Below are 27,232 nucleotides of genomic sequence, written 5' to 3' on the forward strand. Positions count from 1 at the left end.
GAAGCTGTTTTGGCATACTTCCCCACACTGGTCAAGGAAAAAAAAAACAAGAGAAATGTAGCCTCTCACAGTTTTAGATGCCCAAAGTCCAAAATCAAGCCAATAGCAAGGCCAACATCCCTCCGAGGATCCTGAGAATGTGTTCCAGACCTTTCTTTTATTTTCTGGTGCTACCGATCTAGGTATTATTTGACTGGTAGACCCTTCCTTCTGTCTTCATACAGCTCTGTCGTGTACATATCTGCCCCTGTCTCTTCTCTTCCAAGGGTAGTAGTTTGTGGAACTTACTATAGTGGTCCCACTTAGCGTACTTACAAATAGATCAGAACTCACTATAGTGGCCTCACTTAGCTTACTTACGAATGGATCAGAATTCCCTACAGTGGCTTCACTGAGTTTGATTACAAATGCGAAAAGCTCTTTCTAAATAAGGCTACCCTTACAGATTTCAGGGTGAGAACATGGACAGATCCTTTGAGAAACACAACTCAGAGCACCATAGTCAGGAAGAAAGGGGCCAAGCGATTCCCAGGACCTGGTTGCCCTCCTCCTCATTCCACTGGGTTCATGGGCTAACTGAGACTCAGCCACTTATCACTATGCTGTAAGATATGTTCTGCACCACAAGATCCTGGAAGCTTCAGGCTCTAGAATATCTTATCTCAGTCTGTCATTGCTGACCCTTTAAACCTAAAATAAAGGAGATGGAAGGCTGAAATTCTTTAATCTCCACCATTTTGTTTACAAAAGCCTTCGTAACAAGAAGTAAAAAAATAAAACCCAAAAGACCCAGAGTACAACAACGTCTTTACTTTTATGATGCCTAGAAACAAGGCCTTATCCTCAGTGTCCCACGGGCCAAGTGACAAGCACTGAGCTGATAGGCCCAGAAGGCAGCACACCATTAACCCCAAGTAAGGCCGGCAAGAGTCCTGGGCTATGTGACAAGCACACAGCGCGTGGGGAATTCTAAAATAGCAGTCACAATCAGGTTCTCTGGTACAACCAACTTAATCTACAAAGTAGAAACTGAGTCACAGGGAGAAAGAGAAGATGATAATCAGCGAGAAAGCAAGTATCAGGTTTCTAGGTGCTATGCACTGTGTGGAGCACTTTCACAAGGAGGGGTGCCTGTCCTAATCCCCGGGGAGTTTTATCAACTATCTGTCCCACTCTATGCTCTGCAGAGGCCCTGAGAAGGGGAGTGGAGCAACCTGAAGTAGACGTGGGCAGACAGGGCCCTCCTTAGGCTTTGAAAAATCCCATCATCCACCACTGCTAGTCCAAAGGGAGGGTTCTGCCTTCTGAGAGCTGAGAGAACACCTTTTTGTAGGTCAGGGGAACTCAAAGAACTGAGATGGTACAGGGCTGAGGTGTAACTTGGTGATAGACCACTTGCCCTGGCTTCTTGCCTAAGCACACCAAGAAACAAGGAAATGTAAGCACCCAGGGACCATTACTGGAGGTTGAAGCCTGGGGCAGGGGCCTCAAAAGCCCATTGGGGAAGATAAAAGAAGCCAAGAGTGGAGCATCTGTCTTGAAAGTCTGTTCAAGTGTGGCTAGCACAGGGGTTAGGGCAGTCAATGCTAAAATCAGCACAGACAACGTACTTGAAGACAGCAGAATGTCAGCCCACACACCATGCTCAGAGTCCTTGCCATAGGCCCTGAGTCGGCCACAGGTCTTCTCCAGGCATGTCAGCCACACTCTTGGGATAGTGGGACTCAGAGACAGACCCATTTGTACAATGTCACAACCATTCATTCAGGTTAAAGGCTAAGAAGGAAAGATAAGAAAGCAGGAGACGCAGAGTGGATGACAGAGCAAGTCTCCTTCAAGCAGCCTCTGAGGAGCAGAGGCCTACAAGGAGTGGACAGAGGTTCAAAGCAGCTGATAGAGGTGGATGCACACTCCTCCCTCCCATTTCCTGGACTGTTTGGAAGGGTGGCCTATACTTCCCAAAGCAGGTCAATGGTGTCTCAGAATGGGTGGTGAGAGGACCTAGGGGATTTTTGTCAGGTCCACCACTGTGAGCCCTCCCAGATGGAATGTTAGAGATCTGGCCCTCTTCCACTTGCCTCTTGGAGATTGTCTTCCACTTGCCTCTTGGAGATTCTCTCCACACTAGATATGGTGCGAAGAGGCCATACTTTTGTATTCAGAAGCATCCAGAGGTCATTTGACCAGCTGTGTAATGAACAAGACACTCAGGCAGGTTACTAAGAGGAGCTCATAGTCACGAAGTGTCCAAGAGTATCCAGTCCCACATACCTGTCCTGGTCATTTGTCATTCCTAAGACCTGGATTTCCTCCCATGCAAGTGTTCAGTGAAGAGATAATGAAGCTGCCACCTATGTATTCAAAACGCCAGGACCCAGGCACATACTGGACCTGTGAGGCATTGAAGCCTATCCCAGCCCGGGACAGCCACCTTCTTCCTCTCTTGTGCCTTTCACTGCCACCCCATGGGCCTTCCTCCCAGAAGTGAGGCAAGTTTTGTCAAGTTGCTGTGTGGTTCTGTCCCCCAGCTGACAAAGGAATTGGTACGCAGCAGCTGCTTAGTAAATGTTTCATGATTCCTGGTCTCAAACGTTTACAGTGAGAACAGCTCAAATGGGAGCCTGTAATGAGTTTCTCATTAGCAATCACAGGAGAACTTTAGGATATGGAAGCCAGCTCACTGGGAGAGACTGGCTTACCAGAAAAAAGGCTGTACCGTTTTCTTGGCTTCCTCACCCTGGGGATAGATAACACATGTACTTTGTAAAGTCAAGAAATTCTTGCCAAACTGTGCCTAGTATGTGACCACTCTCTTTACTCACCAGGAACAAGTAAGGCCCAAGTGTTGTGCCTTCTTGCTTGAAGCTCCATGAGCAACTGCTGGCGTTACCCCAATCTGCATACCTATAGGTGCCAGAGTCCTTTCCAGTGGGGACAACTTACCATATGAGGGGAAGGGGCTGCCGTGTGCTGGGTGCAGATCATGGCCAGCAAGAGGTTCAAGGAGCCCACAGCCAGCTGTCATTGTTCCTGTACTCAGAGTCAGACTTTCTGAAAGGGTAAGAATCAGAGGGGTGCCATCGGGTAGAATGCCCCTGGACTCTGGCTCTACATTGTCTTGACACACAAACCCCAAGAACACTGGGAATTGTGGTGCAAAGATGAAGACCTCTGTTGATTCACATCAATTTTTTTTTTCTCTTTAGCTTTTTGAGACAGGGTTTCTCTGTGTAACAGTCCTGGCTGTCCTGGAACTAGCTCTTGTAAACCAGGCTGGCCTTAAACTCAGAAAGCTGCCTGCCTCTGCCTCTCGAGTGTTGGGATTAAAGGCATGTGCCACCACCACCCGGTCTGATTCACATTATTTTTGTTATACAAAATAAAATTCCATCTTTATTACACATTCATACTTTCCATAAATCTGGCTTAGCACTCGGGAGGCAGAGGCAGGCGGATCTCTGTGAGTTCGAGACCAGCCTGGTCTACAAGAGCTAGTTCCAGGACAGGCTCCAAAACCACAGATAAACCCTGTCTCGAAAAACCAAAAAAAAAAAACCTAATGACAACGGCCCAATTGTCATTAGAAAGGCGTCATCCAGCAACTGATGAAGGCAAAGACCCATAACCAAACATTGGGTAGAGTTTGGGATCCTATGGAGGAGGAGGTGGTGGTGGTGGAGGAGGAGGAAGAGGAGGAGGAGGAGGAGGAGGAGGAGGAGGAGGAGGAGGAGAAAGGATTGTAGGAGCCAGAGGGGTCAAGGACACCCTGGGAAGGCTCACACAATCAACTAACCTGGGCTCATAGGGACCCATAGAAACCGAACCATCAACCAGGAAGCCTACATGGGACGGACCTAGGCCTCTACATATATGTTACAGCTGTGTAGCTTGGTCCTCTTGGGGAATTCCTAATAGTGGGAGCAGGGGCTGTCTCTAACGCTTTTACAGGCTTTTGAGACTCTACTCCTCGTACTGGGTCACCTCACCCAGCCTTAGTACATGGGGAGGTGCTTAGTCTTTCTGCAACTTGATATGCCATGTTCTGTTGATATCCATGGGAGACCTGTACTTTCCTGTTTAAAGACAGAAGAGGAGGGGATTGGGGTGTAGAAGTAGGAAGGATACGGGGAGGCTGTGGCCAGGATGTAAACTAAATAGATGAATTTAAAAAAAAAAAATCCCTAGGAATGCAGTCCCATCTGTTCTTTGCCGTTCCTGTCAATGACATCACACTTGAACTGCAGTTGAATCTTCACAACGGGCTGAAGCAGAGCCCCAAGGCAGCCACCTTCCTGTGCGTTCCAGTCTGCCTGGCTGGAGGCAACTCGAGTCATCATCTAGACCAGGTCTGCTGGGGACAGTCACAGTGGCAGAATGTCATCATCTTCACCAGTCCCTCTCCAGCAGTACAGCTAGTCCTCTCAGCTGCTCCTCTGGGGACTGGCTCTCACAGTGGTGTGGTGGCACCATCCCCAGGGAGCCAACCATCCTGGGCTTCTTTGGAGAATCCTGGACCAGGGCCTTAGGGAATTTCTGTGTCCATAATGTTATACTTTTTAAAATGTCATAAAGAGAAGTCACACCATGTAACAGGGTTCACATGGGAGATTTATTGGAAGAGGAGAGGGAAGGGGCAGAGAAGGGGGCAGAGGGGGGCAGGAGGGGTGGAGACTGATCCCTGGGGACAAGAGCGGTGGAAGAGAAAAGAAAGGAGAGAGAGAGGGAGGGAGGGAGAGAGGGGAGATGGGCAAGGCCCACCTTTTATAAGGGGATGTAGCAAATGTGCACAGGAGGTGCTCTTAGTGGCTGCAGCTGAGGACGTCTCATGTCAGGACCCCAAGGGCAAGCCAAGACAGATGCCTGAATACTAACAGTCCTCCCTTTTACTTATTATAAAAAGGTGAAGACTTAGAACGGGGTAGCAGGTGAGACTGGGATGAGGATGCCACATTCTCGAGACTGCTTCATGCTGTCCTGGGGACGTTGGGGGACCTGAGAAAGCTGGGGTTCTGGCCATATCCTGGAGTATCTGGACGTTTTACTTCACTGTCCAGGCTCTGTGGACCTGGCAAGATACTGTTCAAGGTGGATCCAAGTCGGCTCCCTGGAGCTCACAAGAACTTAAAGCACCCATTCCTTTTCCATAGCCACAGCATCACCTGGACACCCTCTTTTTCTCCGATTCACCAGGAGATACAGGGGTGGATTGCTGATGGCAGTTAATAGTAAAACGTGAGACAGAACAAACTTGTACCAAACTGGTAAGGCTGTCTCCTGAGAAGGCAAGGAAGAGTGATGGGAAAGTCACCAGGGACGAATGAAAACAGGAACTGAGTAAATAAAAAGAAAGAGAAAATCAGTGTGTGCTGACTTCTCCATCTGATCTGCACAAACAGGCAGGGTATTTAGAGAGGAAGAGCAGACAGACCCAAGCAGGTTTTGGAGCAATGAAAAATAGAGAAAGTGGAGAATTCTTTCTTGGTTCCCTGACTGTCTGGTCCAGGGAATACTAAGGCCAGATTTGATTTGAAAGGAGTGGTCAGTGGGTCTCCAAAAGACATCCCAATGGGAGCGAGGAGGTGTATAACACAGTCCCCAAGGATGGGGCAGAGGAAGATTGGGCACAATGAGTAAGGTAGAGAAAGAAGATCCAAAGGCCTGAATACAACGGCATCCCAGGGATCCAGGGAGGATCCGCAGCTCCTTCAACAGATCCGGCTGAGTGGAGACAAGCTGTTCAGTATGTCATCATGCAAGAACAGGGGCCAAGGGCTCTGAGCCCAAGAGAGACACAGTCTCCTGGTACCAGTGTTGTAATAGTAGGAGCGGCAGGGCTGCGTCCCCGGCACCCCGCCGCCCACATGGCTAGCTCTAGCTTATGCCCCAAAATAATTACACGGAAACTGTATTCTTTTAAACAACGCTTGGCCCATTATATCTAGCCTTTTCTTGGCTAACTCTCGCACCTGGACTAGCCCATTTCTTATAATCTGTGTAGCCCACAAGCTGGCTTACCAGGAATGATCTTAACCTGCGTCTGCCTGGAGTGGGAGAATCATGGCGACTCTCTGACTCAGCTTGTTTCTCCCAGACTTCTGTTCTGTTTACTCCTCCCACCTATGTTTTAACCTATGAGGGCCAAGCAGTTTCTTTATTGCTTAACCAATGAAATCAACAGATTGATATATGACACTCCCCCATCACTTCCCCTTTTTCAGTTTAAACAAAAAATGGAAGGCTTTAACTTTAACATAGCAAAGTTACATATAGCAAAACAGTTATCAAGCAAGAATTACAGTTACAATATTTATATCTATTTTATCTTTTATCACAACTAAGGAAAACTATAACTATCTATTTATTCTTCAACTCCATCAAAGACTCCAGAAGGATATAATACTACCTAAGCAGACAAGAAATCCAAACTCTAGAAATGACAGAGACATCTCGCTGCCTGGACAGTCACCCAAAGTTCCTCTGCACTGTTGGGGCATCCATCTTCGGCCTACAGGCCCATAGTTTCCAGCAGACATTTCCATCAAGCAGGAAATTCCAAAGACAGTTCAGTCACTTTCTGCTATATCCTGCAGAATGTCTCACAGACTCTTTCATGAGTCAGGAACCCCGAAAGGCCATCTCACCTTTAGGCAAGTTCAGCAGTCCTCTCTCTGCGGGTTCTTTGTGTCCAGTTTATGCATCAGTCCAGGCAAGAGCAGTTTCTTGCCCAAATGGCTAACAAACTCCATAAGGATCCTCTTCGATGCCCATCTTCCTCTTGAAGTAGATTCGTGCTGCCAGGAGCAGACGTGTCTCATTGTCATGAAAAGTCCTAAGTTATTAAAACATTAAATGCCATATTCTGCAGTCTTTGAAAGATATGAAGAATGTCTATCTAACTGAAATGTATCTCTATATATCTATGAAGAATGTCTATCTAACTGAAATGTATCTCTATATATCTAGAAAATCTAACTAACATGACTACAAGCTTTACTATTATCGATGATTATACATTAGCAACCTATATTTCCTAATTATACATTACATTTTAAAAATGAACTACACAATCACAACACCTTATTCAAGATCAGAAATACATATACATGTAACAAAATTGACCTTAAAATCCACACCAATGCAAATTATTCATACCTATATCATTTCCCCCTTTAAATGTAAAAGAACATTTATAAACAATGTTTGGGAACATGGGCGCAGTTTTTTCTCTCCAAACTGCTTCCTGCTGAATGGGGGCGCTGTTAATCAGATCATTTAGGGTGTAACCTGTGTGCCAGGTTTATCTCAGTTGGCAGTTGAGTGAAGTAATTTTTTGAGGGTGTTCACAGAAACTTTTTGAGAGGTCGTGGTCTCTCATACCATATCAGGATAGATGCAATCCATAGGGTCTGGTCCTCTGTGAAAACAAAAGAAGACCCTTTCCAAAGCATCATGTCCTTAGACCCAAATTCTGAAGTCATACCCTCATGATATCCATTTTGGTTCCACTTGGCAGCCCATATAATGAAATGTCTCTCTGTATTTAGCTCCTTTACAGTCAAAAATTTTAAAGAAAACACAATATACATAATCCAGACTCTCTGTGAATTTTCCATTTTTACGTGGCTTATTTTTCTTTATTTCTTTTAATCTCTTAACTATCTGTACTCTGTCTCTTTAAAGACTTTACCCTTTTTTTAAACCATTAACTTTATTCTCTATATTCTTTTTCTTCTCTCTCTCAAGCCTACATACATTCATCCAACAGTGTGACTCATTTAGTGGTCTGAATCTGTCCTATTGTGAATCTGCAATTTTTTACTATCCAGGAGCACTTTTGATTTGCGCCTTTAAATTACTAGGCGCTTAAGAATCTAAGCTGTGACATTCCTAGGTCAAAAACAGGTACTGCCTGCTGGCCCCGCCCAGTCCAACATGGTAGAGCTGCTCGTGCCTCTGATCCTTGCACATTGCACCACTAGCATGGCAGAGCTGCTTGTGCCTCTGAGCTGCGTCACGCAATGTCCCCCTTTTAGGCACACAGCAGTCTAGTTGCCATCAAACAAATCATAGCACTTTACTCCAAATGCTTCATTCAAAAGCCCTGTCTCCCGCAGGAGACAGATCGCAATGGTGGCACAGCCCAGAAAGCCGGCATTTTAAAACAGCCAGTCTTTTCCTGCTGCTGAGTCAGGAAAATTTCAAAATGGAGGATGTACCATTTTGTGCTAGCTCTGGGGCCGCCAGGTAGGAGCGGCACTCAGCACTTTAATTCTGAGACTGAGCATGCAGCACAGAAATTCTTTTCATCCAAGTTACATCCAAATCTGACACACAGAGCACTGCGCAGTCTGAAAACACATCTCTTCTGCCATGCTCTTCCGCCTGCCTAAGCCTGATTCTGCCATCTGCCCAGGTGCAGGCGGGGAGCATTGAGCCTTCAGCACGGTCTCAGAGCACTCTCCTTCCGATCCCAAGCGGGAACACAAATATCCAGTCCCATAAAATCCATTGAAATGCTTTAAAGCCAGAGTTCACGCTGGCAGCACAGCCCCAGGAAACCACGCTTTAAAATGACGCAGAGTTTTTTCTGCTGATGATGCCGAATCAGGAAATCTCTCTACAACACGCCACCAACAAACAGCAAAAATCTGTGTTAAATTCTCTCTCCCTTATTTTTAAGCCTTCTCAGGTTTTTAAGTGGATTTAATCCATCACGTCTGGGTGCCATCTGTTGTAATAGTAGGAGCGGCAGGGCTGCGTCCCCGGCACCCGGCCGCCCACACGGCTAGCTCTAGCTTATGCCCCAAAATAATTACACGGAAACTGTATTCTTTTAAACAACGCTTGGCCCATTATATCTAGCCTTTTCTCGGCTAACTCTTGCACTTGGACTAGCCCATTTCTTATAATCTGTGTAGCCCACAAGCTGGCTTACCAGGAATGATCTTAACCTGCGTCTGCCTGGAGTGGGAGAATCATGGCGACTCTCTGACTCAGCTTGTTTCTCCCAGCCTTCTGTTCTGTTTAATCCTCCCACCTATGTTTTAACCTATGAAGGCCAAGCAGTTTCTTTATTGCTTAGCCAATGAAATCAACAGATTGATATATGACACTCCCACATCATACCAGGACTTCGATAAAAGTCAGATGGTGAGGAGAGGACTGTGCTTAAGAAATAGTCTTGAGAAATGAAGACCATACAGAGGAATGGTCAGAGGCAGGTAGCCCCACAGGAGACCCAATTACCAGTACTGAATGGAAGGCAAAGTCACCAGTTAACAAGAAAGCAGATTGGTTGCAGGTGGAAGACAGCGGGTCAGAAAGCAATGTCTAAGGGATATTTGGGTCGCATCTGACTGCAAAGGTGGATGAATTTAGAAGCCCTTAAATCAGGCATTGAGTGCAAAAGTTGGAGGTATAGACAACACTATAGTTCCCATGAATGAGGCAGATGAGTGAGACCCAAGAGTCTGTAATTCCTAGCATCCCAGAGATTCACAAAGGGTCGATTTTGAGAAGGCACAGTGATTAATCAAACACCAAGCAGGGGCCAGGGACTCTGAGCCTGAGAGAGCCATGGTTGCCTGGTACCAGGGCTTAATGAGGCCAAAAGGCAAGAAGCCATGCTTGAGAGACGAGTCCTCACTTGTGGGAAATGGCCAGAGGTGGAGAAGAGGGGGCTCACCAATCATGCCGGTGTTGGATGGTGGGGCCCAATGTTCATCAGTTGAAGAAGTGAGGCTGTCATATGTGGACCGAGTTCCAGGGTCCTGGCGTGCTTCAGACTGCTGGTGGGCAGGAGGAAGCAGCAGGAGAGCCATCCTTGTAATGGTACCAATGTTATAATTTAAAAAACATTGTGAAGAGAAGTCACGTGAAGAGAAGGGGCAGAGAAGTGGCTAGAGAAGGGGGCCGAGAGGGGGACAGGAGGGAGCAGAGACTGGTCCCTGGGGACAAGAGTAATGGAAGAGAAAGAGAGGGAGAGGGAGAGAGAGAAGGGAAGAGAGAGAGAAAAGAGACGGGGTGGGGTGGGCAAGGGCCACCTTTTTAACGGGAACAGCAAATGTGCACAGAAGATGCTCTTCATGGCTACAGCTGAGGACATATTCTGTCAGGACCCCAAGAGCAGGCCAGTGCAGATGCCTGAATGCTAACACATAATACAAATCTGAGTGAGATCAGACACAATGTTATCAATAGTTGGCTTGGAAAGGTCGTCATCAAATACCTAGAAAGGAAAAGGAAAACAGGCTCTGATTAGGACCTCATAGTCAATGAAGTACTGACTACTAGGACACAATGGCACTGCCCATATGGGGCAGGGTACACTGGAACTTGGCTGGATTATGGTGGTGTTCCTGGCAAGCCAATCCAGTTTCAGTCTGCTGGGTCTAATCAAAGGTTTCACAGAGTTGAGGACATTCCAGATAAAGAAACCTTGGTGGTGGATATTGACTAAAGAAGAGGGAGTCTCGTTTTCAGAAACAGGCAGGTCAAGCAGCATAGGGCCCCCCTTTGGCCCGGTCTGTGGAAAACCAGGAGCAGACGAGTGTGTGAGAGTACCCAGAAAAAAATGGAAGCATATCCTCAGGAAGCAACAGCAAGAGGGGCATGCAGTACAGGGCCAGTTCACAGGCCTATGGCCACACACTTTCTCCCAAGGCCACTGGGGATCATCTCTGAGCCCCCCGGGAAATCCTGCCTGATGTGAGTGCCCTGGTTTGCCAGGGCCTAAGGCCCTGTCAGGTTGTCTAGGCTGACAGCAGGGTTCAAGTGAGGGACCTAGAACACACAACATGGTAGCAGCTGAGCCTCAGGGTGGCTGAGGCCTAAGAGAGCCAGGTAAGGTACCCATGTTCTCTCATGTCTGGATGACTGAGCCTAGGATAAACCCTGGCACTCCGGGTGCAGGTGGGGTTCCCAGATGATAGTACTTTGTGGACACTGCTCCTACTGATGACAAAAGCTCACACCTGGCCTCTCCTGATTTCCTGTACTATGTATCTTGTGCCTTGAAAGATTTTCAACTGGACCCATTCACTGTAATAAATGAATTGTGTTGTGATGGCTTCTCTTGGTTCTGAAAGTCCTCCCAGCAATCAAATCCAAAGAGACTCTGAGGACTCTAAAATATGCCCTGGGAAGAACCATACTCATATTACACCAGGATGATGCCTAGGGGACCAAGAAACCAATAAGGTCAAGGCCCTGGACTAAACCAAGGCAAGAACTGGACCTAAGCCCACTCTCTCCAAGCCCCCAAAAGGGAGGAAGATGCCTCTACTACCTCCTATAACCTCAGGTAGAAGACAATGACTGAAATCATTCAGGCTTGGCCCAGGAAGTATGTCTGACACTCTAGGCTATCTTGAATCATGCAGGCTTACTCTTCAGCCCAGGGGGACTTATTCTGAGAGTGGACAGTTAGTAATCAAAAACAAATGATTGCAGCTACCCAAGTGTCCATGAGTGGATAAAGTGGACATGGCTTATCCATACACTGGGATATTATTCCGCCTTTCAAAGGCAGGGAATTTCAACATCTGCTACAACCATGGAAGAACCCATGTGAATGAAATGAGCAGGTCACCAGACAATGAATTCTGTGTGGTTCCATTTTGATGAGGTCCCTACTAGGATAACCAAATTTGAAACAAATAGTAGATGAACAGGGCCAAGGGATGAAAGAGAGGGGAGCCTAGTGTTTAATGGAGACAGTGTTTGGATTTGTGTGGGAGTTCTGGAAAAGGATGGTGGTGAGGGCTGTACACCAACATCAGTGGACTCAATGCCTGTGACTATACAGTTAAAAATAGCAAAGACAGCACATTTTAACTTTCATATGTATCATCATGACTTATGAAAAATGTCCAGAGAAGTTGACAGCCCTTGATGGGGGAAGCTTTATTAACCAATCACCTCTAAGAAGTGGAACCTAATTAAGGCGTGGCTACCTGGAGCCCAGGAATTAAAACTGGGACGGACCAGGTACTGCCTCTCTCTGGGTGATTCCTGCGGGACACAGCGGAGCTTGGACACCCCATTCTCTTGGCGTGAGTTTCCCCTTATAATAAGTAAAAATATAATTATTTATCTTCAAGTTGGCCTTGTTATTTCACAAATCGAGTTAACATTTACAAACCCTGTGATACCTGTCAGAAGAAAAGACACATTCCAAGTCTAGTGAGAAGACATGGCCGGCATCATTGACCAAAAAGACCTCATAACTTGATTCTGCCTGGCTAAGATATTGACTTCCTGTGCACTTGTAGGACAAAGAGCAGCAGTAATCAGACATAAATAAGTCATCCCTACTTTCAGGAAGAAGGTACGGGTGTCTCTGGCTGTGGAATGGCCTGTAGGATCCCTGTACCTACAACTGCCCAGCACCTGTGGCTCTGAGTGAGCCAGAGATGCTCAACTAAGTTCGATGGCTTTAAGTAGAGCTGGGGCTGTGGAGGTGGACCAGAGAGATGGCTCAGGGATTAAGAATACTTGCTCCTGCAGAACAGTCAGGTTACAATCCTGGTACCCACATAGCATCGCACAACTGTCTGTCATTCCAGTTCCAGGGAACCCAGTGCCCTCTTCTGAACTCTGGGCAGCAGGCACACACATGTGGTGCACATATATGCAGACAAAGCACTCATACACATAAAACAAAATAAACCTAAAATATTTTTAAAAGAAGATATGGTGGACATGTGCCTGCTACCCCAGACAGGGCAACTTCTTTCCAGGCTGAGCAATTGCTGGGTAGATCCATACTACCCAGAAACAACTTCCTCTGGCAGTGTTTGATCAGTGTAGTTGCCAAGAGGACTGGGCCCTGGAGTGGAGGCAGTACCCATGTACCAAGTGAGGTTTAGACGCTACTGAAGAAGAAAAGGTAAAGAAAGCAAAATGGAGAAAAGCCAGAACAAATGAACAAATAACAATGTTACGGATCCAAGCAGTTGGGAGACAGGGTCATCATGCTCACCAGTTATTCCTCAGAGAGCAGCGCCAGGGAGTGACAGTCTCTTCTGCTGCCACCTGGTTCTAAGGAAGTAAGGCCTCTCTTGTCCTCTTATCTGAAAGTCCTTACTGACTAAGCATTGACTAGCACTCTCTGTCGGCACAAGTGTCCTCTTCATCGCACATGACCTGAGAAGAACTCCTGGCTTGACACTGACTATAAATACATCTACTTAAGGACCATAGCACTGACTATATGCCTAACTAATCAAGAGTAGGTAGACAAAAAACCTGAAGGTCAGCTCTCCCATAGATGTCACACAGGCCAGAGAAGTGTATGTAAGAGACCAGGCCGTTTCTGCTTCTCATCCACACAGCTTCTCCAATGAAGACTTCAGCATGCTGCCTACCAATGGTGCCTTCAGCATATCATCCATCGATCCATGCATCCATCCATCCCATCATCTATCTATCCATATATATAACCCATTTACTAGGCTCAGCTACATATGAGTCCATCATCTCTCTTCCTGTAGTGTCCACTCATCCATCACTTCATCTGACTATCACCTCCCTATTGTTTGCCAATCCATCTTTGCCAATAAGAACTACAAGGATTCTGAGGTGAAACTAGGTCTATTCATCTTGATCAATGCCAAGATCCTCCTAATTCAGTGTCTGTTTTATGTTCTTGGTTAATCTGTTGTTCTTAACTAGGGCAAGTCCTTCTTCAGGACAATTGGCAATGCCTAGGTGGAAGCCAGGGCTGCTGGCCAACATCAGACAGCCTTTACCACAAAATAACCAGGCCCCGAGTGGCAACAGTATCAAGAGGGAAAGCCCCAGCTGAAGACTGCTAGCACAGATTATTTTAAAGCTTCAATATTCCCAAGTCCTCACAACCTTATTTATAGGTAACTACTGGAAAGGAATGGGTGAGCATCCTTCAGAAAGGAAAAATACAGTACAGCACCCTGAGCAGCCACCTCAATGCCACCACAGTTTCTTGGCCTCACTCTCAGCAGGCACCTCAACTTCAAAGACCTGCAGGTCCGGGTATAACACTGCCACCACTAGGTTCTGAGCCTATCTCAGCAGCACAGCCCCACATGGTATCTGTCACGCAGCAAGGCACAGTCTGCAACAGAGATGGGAGTCTGCTGCCAGCTGTTCTTGGTGGAAGTCAGGCAGTGGAACAGAAAGTGCTAAGACATACACATCAGCCTCCAGCTGCAGGTCCCACCTCCTCGCTGCTTCATTGCATTCTCTCCAGCAGCCAGCCTCCTGGCAGTCTGCCTAGCACGTTACCTCCCTGCCCAAGTCAGCCAATGGCACCTCCAAAGCCATCTATTGGCTGCCAAGCCTTGCTTTCTTCTCTGGTCTCATCTCCCGGTGCCTTGAAACCACACTGCTGGGAGTTAAGATATGACAGACATGTTCCACTCTAATGAGCTAGTCCCCATGTGTACTCCTCATCTCTTCTTCAGGGTAATTTGCTCCTTTTTTGTTTTTTGTTTGTTTTTTGGAGAAAGGGTCTTCTCTGTGTAACAGTCCTAGCCATTCTGAAACTCTTCCTGTAGACTAGACTGGCCTCAAACTCACAGAGATCCACCTGTCTCTGCCTCCCTACTGCTGGGATTAAATGGGATTAAAGGTGTGTGCCACCACCACCTGGCCTGTCCAGGCTAGCCTTAAATTCACTCTATGGCCCAAGCAAGCCTTGAATTTGTGATTCCTCTCAGCTTCCTAAGCAGTGTGGAGATTACAGATATGCACTACGCTGCCTGGCTTGACAAGAAATCACTTGAAACCTGGTGCTCCTAAAAGCAGCACCTTTATTTGCGGAATATAGAAGATACCGCTCCCTTGTGGCCTGAGTCTCATGCAGTGCAGAAAGATACCAGCAAGAGTCTCCCATATGCATGTGATCCTGGCATGCCAAGAGGGTGACACCTGTTACTAAAACCTGCAGCAAACAGAGGGAGGCAAGGAATCCTAGCAACACCTGCCACCAACTCTGATTTGGGCCTAGATCATAGAGCTTCCAAAGCCAGAATGTTGTTCCTTTCCAAGTCTTGTTGTCTGGACAACCTCAGCCAGTATGCCATTCCCATCTTCGGTGATGCTGATCAGACAGTCTGCCCAATAAAATCTACTGTGCAGTAACCCACGGCCATAGGTGAAATTATGAAGGGGAACCAAAAGGACACTTACATGAATGGAGTCGTCTCACATGTATGCTCTGGTAGTGGACACATGAGTGTAGATACACAATAAAATCATACAAAACTAAACATATACAAAACCAGTAGACTGTGTTGCTGTCAACATCTCAGCCTTGACATTGTATTATAGTCTGACATAGTGTTCTCACTAGAGGTGGCTGGACAAAGGGCATGAGATCATTCTGGAATATTTTTTACAGCTGTATGTTAATCTATAATTATGTCCATCTAAAAAATACCAGAAGTCATAGCCTTGACTTGACTCAAGCCCAAGATCCCTCCACTGCAGGCCATTCCTCCACTGCCCCTCTATATGGACCTAAAGCGCCAAAGTGGTACATCCAAGGGCTCCATAGTAGGCCTTCTCCTGGGCTGCTTTTGTGAATGGTCTTCTGCTGAGACTTCTGTGACCATGGAAGTTAAAAGAATTCAACTTAACAACTGGTTCTTCCTATAGATCTTTAAGCACAGCAGAGTCAGATACAATAGCAAGTCATGAGGATAGGGAGGATAGTCACAAAGCCAGCCCTGCCTCTCTGAGGCTCTGTGAGCACCAATAGAGACAGGCTGCAGGTGGTGCAATGGCTTCAGAGAGCAGAAGGAACCCCAGATGTGGCCACAGAGAAGTGCACAGAAAGGCAGAAGCTGAAATGAAAACTGGCTGAGACCAGTCCCAGATAGGGCAGAGAAAGCTGCCCCAGGTGTGGAATCAGGAGCCCCAGTTCCCAGTTTCCTACGTCCTCACAAGTGCTCTTGCACACTGGACAGGATCTGTTTCTAGATTAGAGAGCAGAAACCTGGTTAAAGCCACTAGGAACAGTTCCCAGCGTCCAGCACACCGACACCTTGTGTGGATGCTGAAAGGAAACCTGGAAGTGCAAATTTCTCAGCATGAGAAAGTCACATTGCACAATGCTCTCAGAGCTCCCAGAAGCCATCATCCAGCTCTGGATAAAGTACCTGAAAATAAAACTGCAATGCTTACAATAGCCAATGAAAGCCTCTTACCGCCAAGCAATGCTTACAATAGCCAATGAAAGCCTCCTACCGCCAAGCAATGCTTACAATAGCCAATGAAAGCCTCCTACCGCCAAGCAATGCTTACAATAGCCAATGAAAGCCTCCTACCGCCAAGCAACGCTTACAATAGCCAATGAAAGCCTCCTACCGCCAAGCAATGCTTACAATAGCCAATGAAAGCCTCCTACCGCCAAGCAATGCTTACAATAGCCAATGAAAGCCTCCTACCGCCAAGCAATGAGGTGGCTCCATCAGGCAAGCCCTTAAAGCAAGTGATTTCCAGCTGCACATTAAAGTGTCTTTTAATATTGTTGGTTGTCCACCAGAATAAGATGGTAAGACCCTAAAGTTGAAGATAACATATGCTCTGCTCACAGGATGTAGAGAAAGCAACTGGAATTAACCCGGAAGCTTCCTCCCCACTGGCTAGCCTCTATAGTACCAGAAGGTCCTATGCAGACTGCTGGGGAGGAATGGCCATCAGCATTATGTTATGGACCCTGCATGCCACACTATCCACCAGGCAGGAAAGAGAGGTATACTATTGGCAAGCCTGTTATGAGGCAACCAACTGCCTTCTGACCAGATTTGATACCTATTCCACAGAAGGAGCTTGTTTCTGGTAAGCACAGTCAAAAGTCCATGGCTAGGGAAGTAACAGGCATTAGCAGAGAGGCTACTACTGCTGATTTAACCCAGGAGGCTGTCCATTGTTAATAAGATGCTGAACAAAAAGATTAACCCTTTGCAATGGCTCCAGAGGAACCAGAGGCACAAGCACTGAAGCCAGTTCTGTTCCCTTTCACAGGCAGTGGAGCAGAAGGGTGGCTCTTTATATCTGGAATACAATACCCAAGATTCTCACCTGGGGCTCAAGGAACGTATAGAAACACAGCCATACATGTGTATGTTCGGAAATGCGAATGTTGGTGTTTTTGTTTCCTATTTCTCATATTTTCTTTCCTTTCTTCCATAACTTTATGTCCTTATTTACACTCTTAACAGCTACCATCTCCTGAGAAAGAACTCCAAGAGGGCTACAAACAGGGTTCACACCAAGTGCTCGCAACTCTGTGCCGTGACTCATCCTTCTGAGCTACAGAACACCATCTCCCTCCCCAGGTCCACATCTAATTAGGGCTCCACACAATTCCCTTCTGCTGCTGCTCCCTGCTGAGGAGCAGGCAATTACAGGTGGAATCCAGGCACCCTTCCTCATCTCTGCTCTCTTTTTATCTTCGCCTCACTCTGTCTACTGTGAACCCAGCAGACTGGAGTGAGTGACGAGTGATTTTGTTGTGGTGGCTGTTACTTTTTTACTGAAAAAGCAACAGAATAAAATAGTCTGCGTCTTAATGATTAGAGTTCTGGGAAAGGCCCATGACACAGTTAGTCAGTAATTTTCCGTAAATGTCATGGCTGTCTCCAGAGCCCCAGCATGTTGGTGCAGCCTCAAGGCTGGGCCTAGCATCTTCCCTTGGCAGGAACACAGTTGCACTGCCCAGCTATGCAGTATTCTACCAACATCCGGGGGAGACAGGCTGTGCACTACTGAGTCTCAATTTTTTTCATAATCTTAGCATGGCTGTTGCCTAACTCTCTTTGTAGCCAAGGTCTTGTGGGCCTTGCAGGTCTGCGCAATCCCACAATGTAACTGGAAGAGTTTCTCTCCCGTGATCGTTTGCCTCCATCCATCCAGGTTCCTTTGTCCTACTCAAGACTCCACATGATTCCTCTCTGACATACTTCTCCAAGTCTTCTTCTCAAGTCTTCTATCCAGCTGGGGTGGCTGGGAGTGGGAGGCTTCAAAGCTTCCCTTCTATAAAGACCCCTGAGTAGGTACCTTTCTGATTTTATAACTAATGTTTTGGAACCTGCTTCCTGTTTGTGCCTAGAGGGCAAAGCACATACAAGTTTGATCTGCTCTCCTTGCCAGGGTGGACAGTGGAATACCCTCCTACATGCCTCAACCAGTATGCTAATGCCTGTTGGACATATTAATGATTGGAACTCTTCTACTTTGCCAGCCAAGTAAAAGGAAGGAATAGCAACTAGGCAAGGGTCATAGGTGTCCACGTTCATCTTGCAGAAAAACTTGTAAATTGTAAACGCAGTGGCAATGGAAATGGACTGCCTGCCCAGCATGAGCTCTACAGCTCAAACCAGGTTGCTAGTCCTTCAGTTCAATACTCACGACTCACTGGGCTAGGCTCCAATGCTACATACCCCACCAAGATCCTTTAGCTTTCACGGCACCTCCTGCTGGGTTGCTTGCTAGGTCTATAGGCTTCTCAAATGTCAATAGACTAGTAAAGCCCTTGAGGCTGGAGTTGAGATGCAAACATCCTTCATGAGGCCTCCTGGGGCTTTGAGAGTCTATACTTCTAAAAAAATCCAAGCTTCTGCCTATTATATGATGTACAAAATACTGTTGATGAGCAAGAGTTAAGACTATTGTTCAGTTACCAGCTGACACATCAGGGTCTAGACAGAAGCTTAGAAAGGATAACACACTGCCCTATGTGTGCTTACACCAGAGCAAGCACTTACCTAGAGGTCACCCAATCCACAGCTCACCTAACTAAAATCCTGCCAAGATGACGAAGGAGAAAGGACCCCTGTGTCACCAAATCGATGCCCAAAGTCCTAGTGTTATAGTTAAAGATTACACTCAGCTTCTAGTTTGTCAAATGTGGTGGTACACATCCTTAATCCCAGCACTTGGGAGTCTGAGGGTGGTGGATCTCTGTAAATTGAGGCCAGCTTGGTCTACACAGTGACTTCCAGGCCAGCCAAGGCTACATAATATGACTGTATCCAAAAGAGAGGACCAGGCAGTGGTGGTGCATGCCTTTAATCCCAGCACTCAGGAGGCAGAGGCAGGTGGTTCTCTGTGAGTTTGAGGCCATCCTGGTCTACAGAGCAAGTTCCAGGACAGCCAGAGCTGTTACACAGAGAAACTCTGTCTCGAAAAAACAAACAAACAAACAAAAATGGGGAGTGGGGAGGAAGAAGAAGAACAAAAGAAGATAAAGTAACATTAAACAGACCAACCACAGTGCCCTCTAAGAAATTAGATTGGTCCTCTATGGCTGTTGTAAGAAATAATAAATACTGGTAAACTCCGTGGCTGAAAAAAAACACACATATTTATGTTCTTTCAGCTCTGGAGGGGTCAGAAATTCAAGAGGAGCCTCAGGGAGCCAAGTCAAGATGTCAGCAAGCCAGGTTCCTAGACTTTTCTAACTCCTGGAGGCTGCCTGCATTCCTCTGCATCTGGCCCCTTCCTCCACCTCAAAACCAGTAGCACTTTGTTCACCATATGACCTTCTCTGAGTGGCTCTTGTCTCTCTCTTACACAGACAGATATAGTGAAAACAGGCCAGCGATCTCATTATCTCAAGGTTTCATACCTGCCAAATCCCCTTTGCTACACAAGATGACTTTCACAGGTTCCAGGGATTGGGGCAGATTCTGAGGGCAAGGATGAAACACAAAAAACAATGATATATACTGCAGGAAACCATGGAGTTTGTTTGGCCTGCCTGCCTTAAGAGGTGTGCATCAGAGCTTCCTCAGGTTACAGTCCAGGGCTCCTGGAACACAATGTGTCTTCCTGTTCCTGGGACTCTGATGCACTGCCTCAGGCAGTGACACATTCAGACCACTTTGTGGTTTTCTGTATGTTCCCTTAGTAGTCAAGGAAACATGGAAACTTGACAGGACAATTGGTCTTAGGCATTAATCTTGTGTATCCTGTATGGCTTGCAAATGTCATTGTGTCCCGGCAACTACAATGTATTGATCCTGACAATTGCCATTATATTCTGTTTCTGATAAAGGTATAAGAAGCCTGATTGCTCTCAATGAAATTGTCACAGCCTCAGTTGTTCTATATTCAAGGCTGCTGGCTAAGATGATCCATTCTCACAGAATTCTCCAGTCAGGACTTGACCAGAATTCTGGATTTTTTCAGGGTCCCCCAAAGATTACCAGTGCCACCAATCAGCAGTAAGTAGTCTAGAGAACTGTGTCCAAAAATGGGTCATGGATATTTATTATCATTTAAAAAGCAGTTGGGTATAAGTTGTAATTGGGAATTGTCAAGAAAAAGACTGAACAAAGGAGATTAGATTCAGGGATCTTGTTGTAAAAAGGAAAGGGAGATATAGAAATATGGTAAAGCAAGGTAAGGTAGAAAGGAAATTAGGTACAACACTTTGGATTCACCAAGATAGGAGAGATAATGGAGGATTTTCTTTGAATTTGTCAAATGCTAGTGGACTAGACATTGTTGATGTAATTATTGCCTGTATATATTTATATATGATTATTGTACTTAATGTATTTAGTTTTTCATATATTAATTATAACCTTTTTTATTTTAGACAAAAAAGGGGAAATGTGGTGATGTTTTGTCTGTGCTTTAACAAATAAAGCTTGCCTGAAGATCAGAGTTTAGAGCTAGCCACATTAGTTAGCCTTAGAGGCCAGGCAATGGTGGCACAGACCTTTAATCTCAGTACTTGGAAGTCACACGCCTTTAATCCCAATACTAGGGAGGTGGGCAACAGGAAGGGATATGGCTGGACAGAGAGAGGAATATAAGGTGGAAGGAGACAGGAGCTCATTTCATTCAGTCTGAGGTTTCATAGAGACAGCATTCAGTGTGAAGCATTAAGTCTGGGGACTTGTAGAAACAGAGCACCCTTTTCAGTCTGTGGATTTTGTGGAGGTGAGAACTAGTGGCTGGCTGCTCTGTTTCTCTGATTTTCCAGCTTTCACCCCTAATATCTGACTCTGGGTTTTTATTATTAAGACCAATTAGAATTAGAGCTACACCTAAGGAAATACTGTGCCAAAATGTAAAGATGGCCTTTTCTGATGAAAACATTAAGGGTGTTTATGTCTGCCCTTCACTGCTTCCCAACATTTGTTGCAAATGTGGCTGTTTCTTACCTTTCAAGCCTGGAACTCAGTAAATGTTTTACTGAAAGAAGACTGAGTATGAAACTCAGCTGCTTAATATTTCGTATAATTTCTGTCTCTACAAATAGGAAATTGTGCAGCATAGAACATCAAAAGAATTCCTAAACTAATGACTAACTGAGGTAATTTTGATACATCCAAATAATTACTCTGATTCCAGATCCCAGGAATATGGAAAGAGCTACTGTTCCTTAAGCCCTTATGTGTAACTGGTCTAATCACACGAGAATGCAGAAATCCCCATAACCTATTCAGTCTCATTCTCCTTCTTCAACATGGCCTGCCTCCGCCAAGCTCCTTAGTGTTCCCTCCATGCCAGCCAGGATAGTGTTCTAGGACTGCTATAATAAATGGTCACACAGCAAGTGGCAAAAGTGGAAAAATGTGTTCTCTCACCACTCTGATGGTCAAAGGTAATCAAGGTCAATGGGTTGGGCTTCATCTCTAGAGGTTCTAGTCCTCCTTGCTCTGTCAACTTCTTATAAGCTGGAAGCAGAAGCTGTGCTGTGTCTGCTTCCCAAATAACTGACTCAGAGACTCAATATTTATTATAAATGCTTAACCCATAGCTCATACTTATTACTAGCTAACTCTTACATTTAAATTAACCCATATTTCTTATCTATGCTTTGCCACGGGGCTCATGACTTGTTACCTCATTTTCTACACGTTCTGCTTTCTCAGCAGTTGTCTGGCCTCTCCTCTGACTCCTCCCTTCTCCTTCCCATCAGCCTTAGTTTAGTTGCCCTGCCTGTACCTCCTGCCCAGCTACCAGCCAATCAGCATTTTATTAAAGCAATTCGAGTGATAAATCTTTACAGTGTACAAGAGGATTATTCCACAGCAATAACCTGAGTTGTTCCTAGCTTTCTGGTACCATCACACCAGTCCTTATTTTTACCTGGCTTTCTCAACCTACTGTGTGGCAAAGTGCATGTGGAGCTGGGATACCTCAGAGAGGTTACAGAAGACCTGAGTGTGTGGGGGGGGACCCATGGTGTGTGTCAATTCTCATGTGAGTCATCAGGTCACTTCTATCACTACCATCAACACCTCATCTTCCAAGATACTACCAAGATTACCAATTCCTAAGGCCCTTTCTCTACCCGCAAGGTCCTCCTCCCTCGGCTATGTCCATGCCTGTCCTGACAGCACCCAGGAAGCCCATGTGGAGCTGTGGTGACAGATGGAGCTGGCCCAGAGCTGGTCTTAGGTGAGGCAATAGGGACAAAGAGGGACATGAAAGGGAGAAGCAGGACAGAGAGCCGTGGTGTCCTAGAGCTGCCATCACAAAGCTCCACAGCTGGGTCTTCTAACACGACAGAAACATGGAATCCGGGTATGGGGGAGCAGGCTCCCTCAGAAGGCTCTAGAACATTGTGCTTGGCAGTTTTATGTCACTTCACACAGCTAGAGTCATTTGGGAAGAGAGGCTCTTAAATGAGAAAATGCCTCCATGAGATTTTCCTGGAGATAAGTCTGAGGTGCACTTCCCTCACTGATGTAGGAGGGTCCAGTTCACTGGGTGGTGACATCTCTAGACAGGTGGGCCTGAGATGTAAAAGAATTCAGACTGAGCTCTGCAATGGCACATGCCTTTAATCCCAGCACTCAGGAGGCCAAGGAAAATGGATCTCTGAGTTAGAGGCCAACCTCGTCTACAAAGCAAGTTCCAGAACAGTAGGGACACACAGAGAAACCCTGTCTCGAAAACAAAAACAAACAAACAAAACAAAACAAAAAACAACTCAGACTGAGCAAGCCATGAGAAGCAGACCTCCTCCATGGCTTCTGAATCAATTTCTGCCTCCAGATCCCTACCTTGAGTTCCTGCCCTAGATGATTGTTTATAAACAATAAGATGAAATAAACCCTGTCCCCTCAAAGTTTCTCTAAGACAAATGGGATCTTCATTTTCCTCTGTAGCTTCTAGCAGCCCCGAACTGTCCCTTGATTTGTGATGACATCACTCTGGTCTCTGTTTCTGTGTCTCCTCTCCTATATGTTTCCTCTGTCCTTTCTTTCTTCTGTCTGTCATGTGGACATTAGGTTTACAGCCCACCGCAGTAATCCAAAGCAACCTCATACCAACATCCCTATCCTCACTACATTTACAAAGGCTCTTTTGATAGATAAGGGTAGTTTCAAAGGGCCTGGGAATTAGAACATGGAAACATTTTGAAAGACTATCATTCATCCATGACACCAGATATCAAAATGAACTTCCTGGAACAGTAAGATGAACGGGCCCTGCCTTGCCTAACACTTGCTGGGGGGCATTTACTTCAAGAAAAAGCCAGTAGCTAGGACTGACCTTCCAATCCCTGCCTAGTCACTCTGTTGACTGGCCAGCCTCAGGCCTATGAGTCTCATGATGTGGACCTCAGGCAGCTCCCCTAAAGATGACGGTCTCTCAGCTTAGCAGCTTGGTCTGGTGTAGGAACTCTGCCATACATCTTTCTATCCAGCTTGTTCTGGTCTGTGTTGCCATGGGTATTTAGAATTGGAGGGGGCTCAGGCCCACAGGCTTCTGGGTTGTGACATTTGTCATGCTCTGAGCCCTATCTTGGCTGTCTATCTCCAGGCTGTGAGCAGCCCCACTTCCCTCTCTGCCTGAGGCTGAAAATTCTCCCCCATCCTGTCTGTCTGGTCGAGTCCATGATGTTTCTCTTATATAACACAATGCCTGGGCCAGACCAATAGCTCTGAAAACCAACAGCTTGAAGTTCACACTCCCTAAGTGACATGGACCTTGGGGGATCAAGCTGCTGTCTCTCAGTTTCTTACCCTACCTCCACCATGCTTTCAAGCACATGACACACTCAAGTGTGTATGCATACATGCACACACACATGCACTCACACACACACACACACACACACACACACACACACACACCATATATTTCAAAACGTGATGTTTCTCCCTCTCCTGGCAGCCAGCCTGCTTAGCCTCTCAGTTAAACAGTGTTGTGTGGCTGCCTGCTTCTCCCTTGGGTCTTTTGTGGTGTGAAGAGTCTGGGCTCAACAAGTAATAGGTGCCTGTGAATGTGAGCCAAGGGAATGACTCAATGAACACATTCATTTTTAAAGCCCTGGGTCACAGGGCACTCTATTGGCAAGCAGTCTCTGCACAGTGGTTGATAAATGAATAATTCACAAGTGACCAATAAGAACTAGCAAACCTCTAAGAAGGGCTCTCCCTCTGGCAAGCCACACCTATCACAGAGTCTCTCACTTACATACCACCTATCACCAATGTCCGCAAGTAGTACATCCCCTCACATCATCCTGGTCCCCCCATTCCTTGCTTAGTTGATGAGCTCCCTGAGGGCATAGACCTGGGATGGGATATCCCTCTGCATGATGTGAATATGTTTTATTACCATTGGTTAACAAAGAAGCTGCTTTGGTCTATGGCAGGATAGAATATAGCTAGGCAGGAAATCCAAGCAGAGATAAAGAAGGTAGAGTCAAGGGAGACACAAGCAGATGCCAGAGAAACAAAATATGAGGTCACAAGCCACAAGCCTCTATAGAATAATAGAAATGGGTTAAGTTGTAAGAGCTAGTTAATAATAAGCCTGAGCTAATAGGCCAAATGCAGGAAGTCCCTAGGAATGGATGATATCACAGTGGCTACAATAAGCTCAGGGGCTGAGACACTTCTCATACTCTTCAGAGAGATATGGAAACACAAGGTGATTCCCACGGAATGGACACATTCAGTTATAATTCCATACACAAAAAGGACAAGCTGGGCTGCTCAAATTACAGGGGCATTAGTTTGTTGTGTAATAGCAGCAAGATCTTCTACTCCATTATCCTGCAAAGGATCAAGGGCAGAAGAAAGGAAATCCTAGCAGAGGCCCATTGCAGATTCAGAGCTAACAGGAGCACAATTGATCAGATCTTCACTTTGAGGCAATTGGCAGAAAAATACAAAGAATTTGGAAACAACTTATATGTCTATTACATTGACTTCAAGAAGACATTCAATAGTACTTGAAGGAAAGGACTTTGGGAAACAATGAGATTCTACTGGTACTCAGAGAAAATCATAAGAATATTAGAAAATGCATCAGACAAAGTCTGTGGAGAACTAAGTGATGAGTTTAAGACAATTGTAGGAGAGTTGCAGGGATGCGTCCTCTCACCACTAACTCTTTAATATATCCCTGGAATTGATAATAACAACAGCCCTGGAGGGTGAGGAGATAGGCGTTCAGATAGGTGGGGTGCGAATCAATAACTTGCATTGCGATGATACCATTTGCTGAAAGTCCAAATGAGCTGTCTGTCAGCCATGGTCAATAGAGTGGTGAAAGTCAGTGTAAACCTTGGTGTGAAAGTCAACATCTAGAAGACTGAGATACAACACATGGGAAGGACACACAGGATTTTAACACTGTAATAAAGAATCCAAACCTCAAGCAGTCAGCTTTGTCTCTCTGGGAGGAAACCTCAGTTCAAAGGAGGGAACTATTTCAGACATCAAGAGGCAGATACGTCAAGAGGCAGCTAGAGATTGTGAGGGCTGCATTCCAGGCACTAGGAAAGGTTTGGTCAGCAAGAGACACAACGACAACAACAAAATTACAAGTATGTGAGACACGTGTCCTGAGCTGCCTTCTTTACAACTCCGAAACCTGGACAATGAAACGCTTCTCAGAACAGCACCTGAATGTGTTTGAGATGGCGTGTCTCAGGAGGATTCTAGTGTCACACGAAGAGATCCATCAGCTGTGCAACAATGACATTAAGAAACATCTCTATCTACAGAAGGAAATAAACTATGGGATCTGGCAATGGCCATATTATGAGAATAAATGATGACAGATACCTATAGATAGCACTGCTTGGAGGAGTGCACAGGACAAGGCAAAGAGGTAGGCCCAAAAAATGCTGGATAGATGTTGTGATCCAGCTGCCCTCACCCCCCCTGACTGACAGCAGAACTTCCTTGTGGTCTGTAATTGACAAGGATGTTTGTGTTCTTTCTGGCCGGTGGGTCTCCACAGAAGGAGTAGAGGTATAAAAGGTTGCTGGGCAAACTAAAGGCTGTTGTTCTTCCACCTCAAAAGAAGCTGTGTCTCAATCCCGGTACGACCCACCAGTCTTTGCTATCCAGGCTGTGCTGGCTGCAGCAGACAGACAGCGTAAAGGAAGACTGTGGAACCTTGGGTATAACAACAACACAAGCATTTAGGACTGCCCAGGATAGGAACAAGTGGAGAACCGCCATAAACAGGCTGCCCATGCATGCTCAAGTTTTGCTGGGGCATAAATGATGATGATGTTATTACTTGGGACTGGGCGACTGGGAAATGAAAGCACAGCCTCTGGTTACACTCCTGTCCAGTCCCGGTGAAGTGAAGATGCTCACCAAAGGTGGTATGGGCAGTGACTGGCTGAAGCACTTCCTTCTCACCGCATGCATTCTACAAAATGGCAGCTACTCACTAGAGAGAGTGACTCATAGGCGGACTTTTCTTTCTCGCTCACCAGTTTCCAAACAACCAACATGGAGACTTAATATTAATTATAAATGCTCAGCTGATAGTTCAGGCTTATTACTAACTGGCCCTTACAACTTAAATTAACCCATTTCTATTCATTTACACTCTGCCATGTGTCGTTACCTCTCTTTCATCTTGCATCTCCTGTTTCCTCTCCATGTTTTTCTGGCAACTCCTCTGATTCTGTCCTTCTTCTCCCCAGGGTCCTTAGTCCCACCTAATCTTATCCTTTCCAGCTATTAGTCAGTCAGCTTCTATATTAAACCTTAATCACAGCATAATTTACACAGTATAAAGGAATATTCCACATTTTCCCCTTTTTGTCTAAAAAAGTAAGGTTTTAACTTTAACATAGTAAAATTATATATCAATAATACAATTTTACAGTTATCAAGTAAAAATTACAATATCCAGTCCATTTGTATTTGACAAAATTAGAGAAAATACTCCATTATTTATCTTATCTTTGTGAGTCTAAAGTTTCATACATAATTTACCTCTTATAATAACTAAAGAAAACTTT

The sequence above is a fragment of the Microtus pennsylvanicus genome, chromosome X (assembly GCF_037038515.1).
Source record: "Microtus pennsylvanicus isolate mMicPen1 chromosome X, mMicPen1.hap1, whole genome shotgun sequence".
In the NCBI taxonomy this organism is placed as follows: Eukaryota; Metazoa; Chordata; class Mammalia; order Rodentia; family Cricetidae; genus Microtus; species Microtus pennsylvanicus.